Source organism: Drosophila navojoa, chromosome 5 (assembly GCF_054131105.1).
Source record: "Drosophila navojoa isolate 15081-1374.11 chromosome 5, UAZ_NAV_1.0, whole genome shotgun sequence".
In the NCBI taxonomy this organism is placed as follows: Eukaryota; Metazoa; Arthropoda; class Insecta; order Diptera; family Drosophilidae; genus Drosophila; species Drosophila navojoa.
Genome location: NC_142893.1, coordinates 6,600,670 through 6,613,936, shown reverse-complemented (window position 1 = coordinate 6,613,936; position 13,267 = coordinate 6,600,670). Strand labels below are relative to the sequence as shown.

The window sequence follows — 13,267 nt, the reverse complement described above, 5'->3', positions numbered from 1 at the left end:
TGCTATATATCTCTCTCTTTCTCTCTCTCTCTCTCTCTTGCAGCTTTCACCCAGATTTTTTTTTCTATTTTTTGTTTAGAGCTTGCAGCAGCAATTTTTAATTAATATTGAATTGTGCCTTTCCCTGCGCCCAGAACTATGCTTTAAACAAGAACAAAAACAACCAAATTCCATTCAAATATTTTTCAAGAATATTTTGCCTGGATGCACGAACGACAACTGAGAGCGAGACAGAGAGAGAGGGAGAGAGAAAGAGAGAGTGGGAGAGCGAGAGAGATGAAGCGTGAGAGCGAGCGGAAATTATTAAAGCAGTTGAACCAAACAACAATATAATCACATGAAGCGCTAACACACACCTACATACACAGACACACACACACCACACCTACACCTACACACACACATCAAGTCTATAAAATTGTGATTTTAATTTTATGTTTAATTTAATATTATGCGACACATTTAGTTAATATTTTTTTAAACGATGCGGCGATGAGCGATGGAAAACAAACAAAACAAAAAATAAATAAAAAACATAAAAAATATACTAAAAAATAATAATAAAAACATATATAAACAAAAGCCATTCAAAAATTTGCTGTTGCTTTTAGTTTCGAGTCGAAATGGCAAAAATAAAAATATATTAAAAGAGAGTAAGCTGGAGAAAGAAAAAGATAGAGCAGGAAAAGGAGATAGAGCGTAAAGCAGCAATATCAAAATACACACAAACACACACACACACACACACGTTTATAAACAAAGAAACACATACACACACATATATAAGTATATTATATAGTTAAGCAATATATATATATATATATATATATATTAAATATCGCGTACATTATTTAACTAGATGAAGTTATGCAACAACAGCTGCAGCTGCAACAAGCAACAAGATTTATGCAATTTTTAAATAGTTAAACAATGTATTTAATTAATTTCTCCTCATAATTGTTTGCAATTAATGCAATTGAATTACAGTTACAATTATAATTACAATTAAACTATAATCTTGTTAGTCTCTCTTTTCTTTTAGTTCGAGCTCAAGAGAGAGAGAGAGAGAGAGACAGAGAGGAGGAACCATCACTCTCTCCATCTCTTTTGCTTGCATTGTCTTAGTCGTTTAGCGTGTACATTTTTTATTAGTTATTACAAATGATATCGCTTATACAACTAGCATATTATGTGAGCATATAGAGTATACTATATATTATACTATAAATACAAACTACATTCTATTTGTGTCTAATAAATGTCTCAGAAATATATATATATAAATATGTATATCAATTGTATATGCAAAAGCAACTTGTTTATTCATTTGGGAGGTGTGTGGGCGTCGCGTCGCTTCGCAGCGAATGAAAGCGATCGAGACGTTTATAGAAACGGGAATAGTTTCGATTGCAGGTGCAACAGGTAATTAAGCGGCTTTTACAAAACTGGCTCGAGCCATAAGTGGCACAAACAATGGAAAGTGCGCAGTATTCACTGATTCAGGTAATTGTATTAAAATGTTTTTCTATATATATTTATTTAGAATTTTATGTGGCATAAAGTTGAGGCAAATAATACTCTTCTCATAATATGATAAAATTGTATATTAGCACATGAAAACATGCATTCGAGCTATATCAATTAATAATTGATGATGTTGCCCCTCTTTAATCTAATGCAGAGGCGTTGCAAATCTGTCTAAAAATCATCAAAAATCATCATCATCAAATTTAGTAAAAGTTTAATGGAAAAATGGCCAACAGCCAACAGTCGGGATTCTTTGAAAACCTCGTAATTTTTTAAAGATCATAAAATGAGTTGGTTATCAAGATGCATGAGCTTCGTTCCTGCCTAAGCCTATGAGCAAGGTAGAAGTACGCATAGTTTATCATAAATCCTATTTCTATTCGCTATAGGTGCACTATATACTTAAAGATCTGGAAAGGATACATATTTGCCGCTTCATACTCAAGGATTTTGAGAATATCACTTCTCGAGCGTCTAATTTCCAAAGCAAAGTTTGCCTGCAATATTTCTCCTTTTGGGTATGCAACGAAATTTTGTGCAGAAGAACTTCTCAGCTGCCTACTGATTACTTAATAAGTACATAAGTGTTTTTGTAAATATACAAAATATCCCATAGTAATAAAGTTTTTATAAAAGTACATACAGTACAGTTTGTTTTTGGTTTATGTTTATTATTTTATGTTGCAGCCTGTTGTCTAAGCCTCTACAAATACCATGGTGTTTCAAGCTTCAAATGGCTATCATAGGAATATTCGGATGTTTATAAAGAACTAAAGCCTCTTGGACTTGTAGCAGTAGCATGGCTCACATACTAATTAAAAATGAGAAATAACTTTCCTTTTATTTATTAAGAGGCACGTAGAGCTCATTTTTGCTCTATTATCAACCATAATCTATTTTAATGTTTACTAAAATCGCCAGGCTTAGATTAATTACTACTAATTTAGACGTATATAAGGCAATAAGGTTTCCAAAGTTCTATATGCTTAGCATTTCTATGGAGAAAGAATGTCATTACTTATTCTCCTAATACCCCTGCAACAGGTAGGTGGATACTTCGCCTGACCTCCCAGGCGCTCTAAGTAGTAGTCGGACATATAGAAACGTCGATATAATACGATATGATCTAACTTAATAATTATCCAAGTTTCCATATACCCCCAAGACTTGATTATATCCTTAATATATGTATATTGGCAACGCATTTAAGTATCATTTATAGCCTAAGCTGTTTTATAGACTTCATACGTGACCCGTTCCTTATAAATCAACAACATTAACAACAACAACAACAACACGCGCAATTCAGTTAAATACACACAGCAGACAATACTTAACTGGCTTTAACCAAAACGGGATCATGCGCCAGGTGAAAACTGCGCAATTGCCAGCGTTTGTTTTTGATTTTTACATTTTTTTTCTCTCTAAGCAAACGCACCAAGCGAAAAAAAAAGAAAAAAAAACAAAATTTCAATAGAGCAACACTTAATAATTTATGGATACACGCCAAATGCTTCCTGCTAAGCGTCGAGCGAGACAATGAGGCGAAACACACCTGCCAAGGCATCGACACCTGGCCAAAAACATGAATTGCGCCCATTTGGGCAAAGAATTAAATCTCAATTGCATTACACACACACACACACACACACAAATAGCAACCCCATTGTACCACATGCGGAAAAGATTGAGAGAGTGGAGAAAAAAAAAATGTTTATAGATCGTTAGAGGAGGCTCAATTGCGTTAATGTTCGTAATTAGTTGGCAATATCGAAAGATTTAATTTGCGTGCACAACAACACCAAAAACGTAGCCAAGCCGATCAAGTTTGTTGCCTAAGTCTTTTGTTATTGCAGCGAATGCAGCAAATTGTGCTATGCAAATAGTTGAGAGAGGAAGAAAGAGAGAGAGAGCAACGTATCTGGCCAGCTTCAGCTGGCGGCAACGAATTGAATAACATGAAAAATGCGCTTACATTGCGATATCATCACGTTTATGACGCTAGCGCAATTAATCAGCCGACATGCAAGCGCTAAAAGGCAGAACTCCAAACTGCAAACTCCCAACTTCAAGTCAGAATTGGAGTTGCAAGTTGCAAGTTGCAAGTTGGAAGTCGCAGAGGCTGCAGCTAACGCACAGCTGGCTGGCTCTGGTCTTTGCCTTCTGCTGCTCTTAGGAACGAACCATAAACGTTTCTCTGCTCATCAAATGTGCAATTTATAACATTTTCCAAGGCGGCTGCCGGGACGACCAAAGCTCCAGCTTCAGACGCCTACGCAAAAGAACGAAAATCAACAACAACAACAACAACAACTGGAAATGCTCGACTAGATGATACTTTGCAAGGGATATATACTTAAACGAAAGCTTGGTGACGACTCCTTTCTTAGTAAATAAATATTTTAGTTGAGCTTAATTCCGTTTGGGCAATTGTAAAAGGAAGAAATCAAGCTAGTGTTTTAACAGAGGATTCTACGGATAATAAACAATTGAAAATAATTATAAGATCTAAAAAAAATTAAAGAAATAAATAAAAATTTAAATAAAAACCAAAAAAAAAAAAACCTAAATAAAATATAAATAAATAAATAAAAATAATATTAATTTAAAAAAAACTTAAATACATAAATAAATAAAATTAAGAATTGAAATTAAAATTTAAAAATATATAAAAAATTAAATTAAACAAAAAATTAATTAAAATTAAATAATTATATTACAAAATAATATAATATTTAAAATAAAATTAAAATAATAATATAAAAAATAATATTACACTATAAAAAATAAATAATAAAGTACGGAAAAATAAAATAAAATAAATCTAAATTATTTATAAATTAACAAAGATCACAAAAGCCTTTTCTAATAATACCACAACTGGTTCTATATAATTCAACCTCCATCTGACAGACGAAAATGCACGCCTGCCTCGATAAAACTGACTCGATGATTCCCATCAATATTATACAATACGCTTTAGCTCCTACTGCATCTGCTGCAGATGCCATCATACGTCATTATACCCCATTTTGTGTAATCACATTCATTTGGCCAGCTTACAGGGTATAACACGAATATATATTCTCAGATCTCTCTCGTTCTCTGGCTGCATGTTGCCTGGCCATTTGCTACAGTTATGGCACACAGGAAGACACTGAAGCGAACTGGCTCGTCGAACAGCTGCCCTGGCACACAGGCGAGAGAGAGGGAGAGCCTCGATCCATCCGCCATCCGCCCTGGCATTGCTGTGGCTCATGTGCCGGCGATTTGTATCGCCGTCTGTTTAAACTGTGTAAATCGCCCTAAACTACGCATCAGTTTCGGTTTCAATCTTAAAAACTCGCTTTGCTTTGCTTGGCTTTCGAGCCAAACAGCATCAGCATCTCTTGTCTCTAGCGTCAGACCGTTGCCTTTTGCTTCAATATGTTTATTTAAACGCTGCCGTTGCCGTTGCCGTTGCTGTTGCTGAGCGTTGAGGAAGTGGTTTTATTTGCCACGGCTAGCAACTTGATCGCGATATATTCACGCGATATGCGATGTAGCGGTAACAAATTGGCCCAGCCATTGGCTTCCTATCAGCTCTCCCTCTCCCAGTATTCGCTGTGTAAATCCTGGCCCAGTTCTAAGTCGCTTCCGCGTCACCTGAGCACAATTAAAAGTGCGCACAGTTCAATTACCCACAGCCCACAGACTGAGACAACTGAGACGAACGGCTGGCCCAGGCCGAGGGTCTGGCTCTTCTGCTCTGATCTGCCCCTTGCCTTGCCTTTGTCTGCTCACAGACAGCCGTAGTCAAAGTCAGAGTCACAGTCAAAGTCACAGTCAGCGTCGTAGAGTTGTGCAATTACGCGGGTCGTCGACATTTGTTGGCTGTTTGTTATTGTTATTGTTGTTGTTGTTGTTGTTGTTATTGCCTGTGTTTGCCAATTGCGCAACTGTTGCTAGCTCCAACTGCCTCGATAATCATTCAAATTTACAAGAAAACAATCAAAAACAAATTCCTAGAACACAAATCGACGAAACTCATTTCATTTCAATTAAAGTTGCACGCCGATTGTGAGCCGAGGATTGTAATGCCCAGAGAGTGATCACAGCAGGGCGACGATTGTATACTCTATAAGGTAGTCAGGATGTGGGAATTGAGAATCGCATAGAACGAGCAAGCGATGTAAAGTAGAAACTGTGTAAAGTTTGTATGCTCTACAGGTTAATCTAGCTACCTATGTACATATGTGTATGAGAATCGCATAGAGAGGTCAAAATAACAGTTTAGCTTAAACTGGATAGTCAAGATCAGATATAAAGTCAAGTTTTAACAACTAAAAGTCATATGAAAGCTGATATAAAAGAAATACCACCAAATGTATGAGCTTCCCTGAGAATCGCATAGAAACGTCCCCACTCTTCGTACCCTAATGGGCAACAAGTTCACATACGCTGCCCAAATTTATATGAGAATTAAATGAAAAGCCAATCAACTCTTGAGCAAACAAAGTTTCTCTACTCTTACAATGAATCACGTCAAGTTCTCTGCACAGAAACCGAAACGGAAACTGAAACAGACCCTTGCCTACTCTATAAGGTTCCCCGAGCACCGTTCCTCTACGCATGCACCAATTGTCATTAGCAAGTGATTTCTTTGCTTTGGCATTGAAGTCTCTAGGAAACTCTCAGCGTTCAGCAGTCGCTTGGCTGAGTCAATGGGGTGGGCGGTTGATCGCAGGGGGCGTGCAGGGAGCTGCTTGTAAGCCAAGAAAAATGGCAAAAAGAAAAACAAATTTAAATAAGACAAACGTCAACCAATTACCGTCAATCGCATTTTTCCGCAAACGTCGGCGCGGAGACGCGAGCACGGACGGACGTCGCGACGTTGGCTGAAGCAACATTTTTGCCCAGCACAATTGGCAACTGCGCGGCGAGTGCATGAAGATGCGATTTCAACTGTGCTGCAACTGTGGCACGACCGACAGCAGAGAGGGTGGGGCGCGGGGGCATGCGCGGGCGGGCATTGGGCGCGCATGTGCAGTTACGACTGCGTCACACGCGGCGGGTTCAACAAACTGTGCGGCGGCATTTGAATAAGTTTCAGTTGCTGTTGCTGTTGTTGTTGTTGTTGCTGCTGCTGCTGCTGCTGCTGCTGGAAATCAAATCAAATCCAAATCAAACAAAACAAACTGCTAGCAAAAGCGACACAGCAAAGAGCAGCAGAGTTGCAGCAACAACAACAACAACAACAACAACAACGCAGCGACAAGGCATCGAACAAATTTCCATGCTGCTGTGAAATTCCGCGTTGCAAAGTCGACGACGACGACGACGCCGACGAACCAAGTTGTTAGTTGTTGCTATTGCTGTTTGTTGCCAAGGCTTGTTCTATGCCTTTTTCTACTTGTTTAAAGAATTGTACAATGCGAGTCTATTGGCTTTGTGTTATGTTAAGCCTTGCTGTGATTTGGCATTCAAGCTATTTTTGTATGCGTGTAGATCAAACCAGATCAGATCAGATCAAACTATAGACAGTTGTGTTTATGAAAATAATAATAGTTGAAATAGCAGTAGCATACCTGAAAATAGTCTAATACTACATAATAGTAGCATCCAAAAAGTAATAATAATAATAATATTGGCAGCATTAATAAAAATAGTAGTAGATGTAGAAAATAGTAGCAGAACTCATGAAAAAAGTAGTAGTATTGAAAACATTAAATAATAGCATCCTTGAAAATAGTATTAGGTGTGGCAACACTGAAAATAGTAGTAGTAGCATACATGAAAATAGTCTACTACTAGTAGCATTCAAAGCATAAATAGTAGCATCCTTGAAAATAGGAGTAGGTGTTGCAACACTGAAAATAGTAGCGTAATTCATGAAAAGAGTAGCATCCTTTAAAATAGTAGTAGATGCATTCATGAAAATAGTAGCAGTGAAATCCATTAAACTAGTAGTAGTAGAATACACGAAAATAGCCCACCATAGGGGTAAAAATAACCATCCAAGAAAGTAGTAGTAGAAATATTCATGAAAATAGTAGTAGTTGTAGAAGTCATTGAAAAGGTATTAGTAGCATACACGAAAATAGTATGCCACTGTACCATTAAAAATATCGAAATAGTAGCATTCTTGAAAGTAGTAGTAGTAGCAAATGCTGATAGTAGTAGTAGTAGCAAGCTTGTAATGGTGGTAGTGGTATCATTCATAAAAATAGTAGTAGCAGCAAATAGTAGTAGTAGCATTCATGAAAATTTTAGCATATTCTACTCCTATTTTAATGAGCACTGCTTCATAGTATATATGCATAGTATAATAACTGCAATGTGCAAATATTTATATTTTAAATATGTATAATTATTAAATATAACTGGTTAAGTTTTTTGCCATTGATTTCTCCCATAAATTAATAAATATTTTATTTTTTATATATTATAATTTTTATATAATTTTTATCTATATAAACTATAAATCTCATAGAGCTGAGATAAACACGCTGCAGTTGACTTAGTCTAGAGATCTAGGCCTGGTAACTTAGTCTACACTTCTGGGCCTCATTATAGCCTGGCAACTTGGAAAAGCTCAACTTTTGCATAGACTCACAGTTTTCCGATTCGTGAACGTGCATTATGCAGTCGCTCATGCCCCATTGCATTATTCTTACTAGCTTTTTTTTTTTTGGGGTCTGTGCGCAATTATCCGTCGCGTATTTGCTTTGGCTTTGACTTTGGCATTCTGCCATCGATGTGCATGTCGAATGTGTTTGTGTGTGTGTGTGTTGTTGTTGTTTTTGTTGTTGTTGGGAAACCTTTCTTCCATTTCCACTTAAATTGCCCATGACGAGCTGCGCACACTGACAGCTGTGGCAGCCGTTGAGCAACTGTCTAGCTGACAGTGCGCCCAACTCTATATACAGATTCAGTTCAGTCAGCAGCAACAACAACAACAGGCAATAGGCAATAGACAGTGTATCCATCATCAGCATGCGATTCTCATGCGAAAAGGTCAACAGCAACTAGTTGCAAAGTTAGAATTTCAATCATTGACTTTGGCCAAAGTGAAATGCGCCGATGATTCGCCAAGCAGCCAGCTGCAACAGTTGCTGCTGTTGCTGCTGCTGCTGCTACTGCTGCTGTTGCTGCTTCTGTGCGTCGTTGGCAACATTGTCGCTGCGCGTTGGCCACTTTGTTCTGGAGCGATATCTAGCAGCTAAAAATTGCTGTTAGGCAACAGATCACGTTCGCCGCATGCATACAAAGCAGCAGTTGCAGTTGCAATCGTTGCTGGCTGCTGTGGTTGTTGTTGCTGCTGCTACGGCTGCTGCTGCTGCTGCTGCAATTGGCTTGGCCATTTTCAACGCCAGTTGATTTTTCATTCGATCCATTTGAAATTGTTTGATGCCAGTTTGATATGGCCATAAGATAGATGCCAGCTCGTTACGACTCTGGCCAAGAAGTACCTCAATCATATTCAACAAGCAGCAGCGACACATCCACGGGCCCTGACAATGACTGCGATTTGGGACGCTGACAATGGCCATTAAAGATCGATGGCTAGTCGAGCAGGCAAAGGCTTTATTATGCTTTTTATTCTTCTCATTCCTCTTCTTCCTCTTCTTCTTCTTCTTCTCCTGCTGCTCTGTATATAATCTCATTTCAGGCTTTGCTTAATTGTTAACTTAGTTCAGCCCCATGGCTAAATGGGAGCCGTAAATGCCTTGACTGCAGCTCACATTTCTGGAGCCCTGCTTAAAGGGCATCGTTATAGTTTCCACTTGCTAGCCATAAAAGCTGAAGCCAAGACATAAATAAAGTGCAGCAGGAAAATTACTAAAGCGATGGGTGTAATAAAACAAAGTGGAAATGGTAGGGATGTGATGAATCATATGTAGATATGAGAGACTATATTCAAAATATAAAATATAGAGGAGTGAAGTAGATAAAAATATAAATAAAATAAATAAAAAAATAAAGAGATGAAATACATATATATGAACTATTTTCTATCACATCTCTCAGCACTCTATATATAAATCTTGACTATAGTCTCTTAATTCTAGATTGTCCTCTTTCAATCAATCCATTAAGCCTTTCTTGATAATAGAGCAAAAAGATGCTCTGGTGCTTCCTAATGAATAGAGGAAAAACAAAAAAGGTCTTTTATTCTATATCTTGGTCCTTGTGAATCAACCGCATCTCTTTATCTACTTTTCCTAGATATATATCACCAAGCTTATTTTTCTATCTTCTCTGCCAGTTTATAGGTCTGAACATATAACTTCTCTGTCTGTCGCTCTTTCAATATTCCTTCTTTCCATCATAATCTTTTCTCCTTTACACATTCTTTCTCCTTCTGTCATTCTATATTCTTTTTCTCACTTTCGTTCTTTCTCTTTTCGTTTTATTTTTTTCCCTTGATTGTGTTTTCTCCTTTTCTCTCTTCTGCTTCCCTTAGTTATTATACATTTCTCCTCTATAACTTTCTTTAACTTTTCTCCCTTTCTATGCGATTCTCACATTAATTAGAGACCTTGCAATGTATGCAAATACTCTTCTACTTGGATAAACACATGCACAGGATGTTTCCCAGTCACCTTGCTTATATTTTATATTCAACTCTTCACATTAAGTAAACCCCTTTTACAGGGCATCTCTTGGCCGATCACACACACTCCACCATCGAGTGAGCCGGTACTCAATTGTTAATTAACAATGCTGTTTGCATTGGCAATAGCCTTGCCAATTATCGATGCAGGACATGCTCATTACAATAATACCAGTTATTCCATAATTAAACCTTCGGCAGCAGCAAATATAAGTGCAGGGAAATATGATATGCAGTTGCAGTGCCTTAATGGATTTCTCGCTTTAAAAATGCCAAGCAGCATGAATCAGCGTTTTATTATTATATATACTATATACATACATATTTACATATGTTTATAGAGTGTTTCTTCGAATGATTTAACTGTTGAAAATTCATTTGGTGCATGTGCGAAATGAGTTAAAAGCAGCTGAGCTGACGACGACAACTGCAGGGCAGTGCGCATAAAATCAATAGCCCAGCACAAACACAAACAAACACGAACACGCACACACACACACACTTGGCGTGTTGCACTGTCAACAGTCAAGTGGCAGTGCATTAAAATTGTAAACTTGAACAACAAACAAAAGCCACAAACAGAGGCTCGCACGGCTCGCTGCTCGGGCCAGACGGTGCTGAGCCCAGGGTTCGATGCGTTTGGTTTTGGCTGGCTCTGCTCGATTGGTCAGCATATTGCCGCTAGCCATGTTGTGGGCGGCGGCGGCGGGGGAGGAGGTGCAACAACAACAACGACAACAACGACGACGATGTTGCCAATTGTGCACATTGGTCGCCTGGTATCCGGCTTATAAGCTGCCAATTTCAAATTGTGCGTCACGTACACGCATAATGGTCAAAAGTAATGAAAACATATGAACAGACACGCAGCACACACAGAGAGAGGGAGAGAGAAGAGCAGGAGCAGCGGCTGGCTGATCGGTGTGGCCCTGCACGCAGCACTTGGGGGCAAGCCTTGCACATTTCCAGTAGGCAGCCCAGGCAATGCGATTGCAAATGCACAAAATAATAATTTGCAATACGCGCAGTTCAATTACAGCAACAGCAGCAGCAACAGCAGCAGCAGCAACATCTGCAATTGCAACTCCTTGGGAATTCAACTTGCTGATACTTGCGTATCATTTGGCCATGTTGGCTCATTTATTTCACAGTCGCTGCAGTCATATAATTGATATGCTCTAAGTAATTGGCGCTGACCACGCGAGCAACATCTATGATGCTGCTGCTGCTGCTCCTACTGTTGCTCCTACTGTTGCTGCTGCAAGTGAGAGATCAAGTAAATGATTTGTATATCAAGCGATCGATCGATTATATGTCGGACATGCTGGCGACACACAGGACCACCTCGCTGCCTCTACCTGCCAGACATACATCTCGCGCCTAATTGCATAGCCAACAGCAACAGCAGCAGCAGGAGTGGCAGCAGCAGGAGCAACTTTAATGCATTGTTGCTAAATTTTGTTTATAAATCAAAAGGCTTAACGCTTGGCAACTTGTTATTGCTGTTGTTGTTGTGGTTGCTGCTGCTGCTGCTGCTGTCGCCAACATGTTGCTAGCTGTTGCTGCTGCTGTTGCTGTTGCTGCTGCTGTTGCTATTACTCTAGTTGATGTTGGCGCTACGCTGAAAGCTTTACGTTTGATGTCGCCTCATTTTGTGCAGCTTGTTGTTGTCCTTGTTGTTGCTGCTGCTGCTGCAAAGCTGCCATTTATAGGCAATTAGGCTTTGATTTTAGTTGCTGTTTGAATGGTTGCTGCTGTCGCGGCTGCTGCTGCTGCTGCTGCTGCTGCTGCTGCTGCTGCTGCTGCTGCTGGCGCTGTCCTGCGAACGCCATTAATGCAGTGTGTAACAAATCATGGCTGCAATTAGTGCGTGTTTATGACTGCCCGCCAGCAGGCCATATAGAGACCGAAGCGGACCGAGAGAGGGCTCACACCGGCGCCCTGTCATGCCAAATGGCTGGCACTATTTCAGCGCTCAATATTTTGTACTTTTAGCTGTCGGTTAGGCATCAATAATTTTTTAGTTTTATTTTTGCATTTTGCATGTTGCAACGCAGCGCACAATTTGCATGCAAGCGTCGAGCAACAATGGCCACTGATGATAGCAACTAGGCGACGAGCGTGAGCCGTGTCCCATGTCCCAGCATCCCGGCCCATCCGAGTGTCCAGTGGCGTCAATAATGGCCTGTCTTTTGCCTCCGCTCGCATGGCCATAAACGCCCGCCGGCTCTATATTGTTAGCCGCAGCGCAGTCGATAGTTGTTTTTATAGCCGCTGCTGCTGCTGCACTAATTGCACTATCCATGCACCACACACACACACACGCATATACATATATATCCTTCCTTAATGACATAGATCATGCTAATATAATTATATGGCAGCCGGTACAACAAAAGCTGCTCTCATATCATATCATCAAATATAAAAGAGAACAAATAATCTATGCCGGCATTATGGAATTATAGAATTATGCAATCGAGCAAGCAGATGAAAGACGATAGATGAGAGACTTGCAAGTGCGCTTTAAACTAAACTATAGAGTTTACTTACCGGCTTCTTCTTCTTCTTCATCTTTCGTTTTAATTTGCATGCCCTCCTCTGAATGTAGGTCATTAAATGGTCGTAAGAGTCGTCAGATGAAACGCTTGACGCAGACGCAGACGCAGTCATCGGTGCCTTACAAAGCGTTCACGATTTTGCCATTTTCCCAGCATCAATTGGCCCGAAACTCTGCAGCAGACGAGAGACCAAAAACTAAAAAAAGTTAAAAAAAAAAAAATAAACTTTAAATAATTTCTATATTAAACGAGCATGAGAACAACTTGCACATTTTTGACAGCAATTTTCTGGCCAACATCGCCCCAAAGCAACAAAAATAGCATCAAAAGAGACCAAAACAAAACCCCAAATCGTTGATAAGCAATGTAGTTGAAAGAATATCAGCAGTGATATATCCACTGTCTAAGGACTGGACATAAAAAAAACCAGACAGAGGAAATGGGCTTCGTATGGCGAGGAATAAATACCCTAACCGGTATATGTTTACTTATAGAATGTAGAATTAGGTTTGTATTTATATATTAAAAAATGTTTATAATATATACACTTTGTATTTTCTGCATATCATTAAACAAAGTAATT

The 13,267-nt window shown here is 39.1% G+C and overlaps 2 protein-coding genes and 1 long non-coding RNA gene across 8 annotated transcripts in view; 2 read left to right on the top strand and 1 right to left on the bottom strand.

Moving 5' to 3' along the window:
- Positions 1-643, top strand: part of sano (CABIT domain-containing protein serrano) — a 139,296-nt gene extending 138,653 nt beyond the window's left edge. For 4 of the 5 annotated variants that reach the window (XM_089261570.1, XM_089261569.1, XM_089261568.1 and 1 more), the window contains one exon: positions 44-643. The gene's annotated coding sequence lies outside the window, so the exon portion shown is untranslated. The remainder of the gene's footprint in view (positions 1-43) is intronic. The other variant, XM_089261572.1, reaches the window with a different exon arrangement.
- Positions 1-13,267, top strand: part of tn (tripartite motif containing protein thin) — a 222,804-nt gene that overhangs the window by 141,121 nt on the left and 68,416 nt on the right. The window lies entirely within an intron of this gene.
- LOC115563648 (uncharacterized) overlaps positions 1-13,267 on the bottom strand; it is a 64,067-nt gene that overhangs the window by 48,468 nt on the left and 2,332 nt on the right. For both annotated transcript variants that reach the window (XR_016196999.1, XR_003980424.2), the window contains exon 2: positions 12,677-12,880. This is a non-coding gene — a long non-coding RNA (uncharacterized LOC115563648). The remainder of the gene's footprint in view (positions 1-12,676; positions 12,881-13,267) is intronic.